The 2,780-nt window shown below is 43.3% G+C and overlaps 1 pseudogene; it reads right to left on the reverse strand.

The window, feature by feature from the left end:
• Nucleotides 1–431: 431 nt before the first annotated feature.
• LOC121162507 lies at nt 432–1,535 on the reverse strand (annotated as a pseudogene).
• Nucleotides 1,536–2,780: the final 1,245 nt, after the last annotated feature.

The following is a 2,780-nucleotide window of genomic DNA, read 5'->3' on the forward strand; positions in this document are numbered from 1 at the left end:
AGCACCCTCTGTAGGCCAACTTCTTTATGAATAAAAAAAACCGCATGAAAGAGTGTTAAGTTTCTGAAGCCAGTGCCTATGGCAAAAACTTGTATTTGTCAGAATAATCCGTGAAAAATCCCTTCAGTTATCAGCAAGCATAAAAGCCAAGAATTAACTTCTTTTGTCTCTCCTTTGATTCGGTTGTTGCCTTTGATTCGATTGTGCCTTTTGATATCCACAGTGGGACTTCAGTAGGAAAAAGAAAGATTAACTAAAGAGATCTTTAACAGTTCTTCCCTTTCTTCCTTCTCTTTCTATTATGTTGAGAAGTTTGTATTCCTCAATTGAAATAAAATATATTCATATACTCAGAGACATTGATTGATTATTGACTATCAGTTACTGTTATTGGTTCAATGAGATCCCTGTTTATACTTTTTGTTTTTCCTAGAGTCTAGAGGTCTTTTATGTTTCTTTGATTTGTTATGCCATGAATTCATAGGGAATGGGCTCCAACAGTTCAGGTTCCTTCCCGTTGGTTCCTTCCCATTGGTTGCTTCCCTGGGTGGAGCAGGCTGGTGCTTTAGCTGCACCCAGGACTTTTCTCTTTGGCTTCTTTCTTTTTCTGATCATTTTCCTTCACCCGTTTCAGGAAGCTATCCTGGCTCTTGGAGTGTTTGATGTGCTCAATTGCGCACATTGTTAGTTACTTAAAAAGGGTTAGAGTTCTAGTTCACAGGATATTATGATATTATTACACGCAGCTAATTCCCGCAACCTGGTTCTTTACCGTGAGCTGAAAATACCAGACACAATGAGATACCTTAGGAGGTTTATTCCAGCGGGGCAGGAACAGGGTGGAAGTGGTGGAGAGAAGAAGGGGAAGAGGAAGGGGAGGAGGGGAAGGGAGGCCAGAAGAAGAGAGAGAAAGAACAAAGAAGAGAGAGCCGCACCTGGGGGCCTTTTAGTCTGGGGGCCTTTTAGCCAGGTGTGGGGGGCAGGGATTGGAGGGATTGAGGGCAGGCCCCAGGGGATTGGCAACTGCAGGTGAATGCCTAGGGATGATTGGTGAGTGGGCGGGGTTGGGGAAGGGGCTGGAAGATTGGGGGTGGATTCTCAGGTGGAATGCCAGGTTACATCTGATTGGTGGATGGCTGGACTGGTGCGAATTTCTTGAGCTGTGAGGAAGAAGAAATGACGCCAGGTCCAGGGTGGGATATTCGAATAACTCCTTACACACATTGATCCTCTTGGCAAGAGTCTTGCCCTTGACTTGCTTATTTACAACTATGCCAACAGCATGCTGGGTAGCATTGTAGACTCTTCCGGTTTTATCAAGATAACATTTATGGGGCATTCCTTTTTGAACAGTACCCATTCCCTTTATGTCTATGATGTTACCTTTCTTGTAAATTCATATGTATGTGGCCAAAGGAGCAACTCCATGCTTCCTAAAGGGCCTGGAGAACATGTAGCGGGTGCCTCTCCTCTTTCCCTTTGTGTTCGTCATCTTGGCCAATTACTGGAAGATGGCGGCTCTGGCCGAAATGTGATCCCTGTTTATATTCTAATGAGGATATAAAATTAACAGCTCATTAAAAAAAATTTTTTTTCAGAGAGTATTAAGTATTATCAGGGCAATAAATCAAGAGTAGCCTACAAAGTGATAGAGTCACCTGTTTTAGAGTACTCAACCAGCATTGGCACAATGATTAAGATGATTTTGGGGAGCCTTGGGACCCTGCACCCTCATGGGGACCCTGCACCCTCATGGGGACCCTGAGGGTATCTGGGCTCCTGGCTTCAGATCGGTGCAGCTCTGGCTATTGAGGCCACTTGGGGAGTGAATCGACAGATGGAAGATCTTCCTCTCTGTCTCTCCTCCTCTCGTATATCTGAATTTCCAGTAAAAATAAAAATTAAAAATAATATATACGTAAATAACCTTTTAAAAAAGAACATGATTTGGGAGGTACCTAAATCCCTTATCAGTACCTGAGTTTGAGCCTTGGCTCTGCTTCTGCTTTTAGCTACTTTTTTATGTTCACCCTGTGCGGTAACAAGTGAAAGCTCAAGTTCTTGAGTTTCTGTCAAGCAAGTGGGCGACCCAAATTAGATTTCAGGTCCCTGGCTTTAGCTAGGTTCTGCCCCCACCATTGTGGGCATTTGGGGAGTGATCCAGTAGGTAGAAGATTTCTTTTTGTCCTTGTCTCCCTCTGTATCTCTTTCACATAAATAAATGATTAATTTCTTCAAAATAAATTAAATAGGGCGGATCTCCAGAAGGAGGTGACTTAGAGCAGAGAGTTGAGTGGAGAGGGGACAAGTTGATAAACTGATATGGTATGACCATAAACAGTTTAGCTTCCAAATATACTCCTGTTCTCTAGGAGGGTTCTTCAGAAAGTTCATGGTGGGGGTCCTGGCACAATGGCTCAATGGCTAAATCCTCACCTTACAAATGCTGGGATCCTATATGGGTGCCAGTATATGTACCAGCTGCTCCACTTCCAGTTCTGCTCCTTACTTGTGGCTTAGGAAAGCAACAGGGGATGGCACAAGGCCTTTGGACCTTGCACCCACATGGGAGTCTTGAAAACTTCTGACTCTTTGCTTCAGACTGGCTAAGCTCAAGCTGTTGTGGCCATTTGGGGAATAAACCAGTGGATGGAAGATCTTTCTTTCTGTTGCTCCTTCTTTCTGTAATTCTAACTTTCCAAAGAAAATAGACAAGTCTTTTTTAAAGAGGGAAAATGTGTATTATCAGGTTATCAGTGAACTACATATAGATTTCAAAG

The sequence above is a fragment of the Ochotona curzoniae genome, unplaced genomic scaffold, assembly GCF_017591425.1.
Source record: "Ochotona curzoniae isolate NIBS_2020 unplaced genomic scaffold, NIBS_Ocur_1.0 contig_1014, whole genome shotgun sequence".
In the NCBI taxonomy this organism is placed as follows: Eukaryota; Metazoa; Chordata; class Mammalia; order Lagomorpha; family Ochotonidae; genus Ochotona; species Ochotona curzoniae.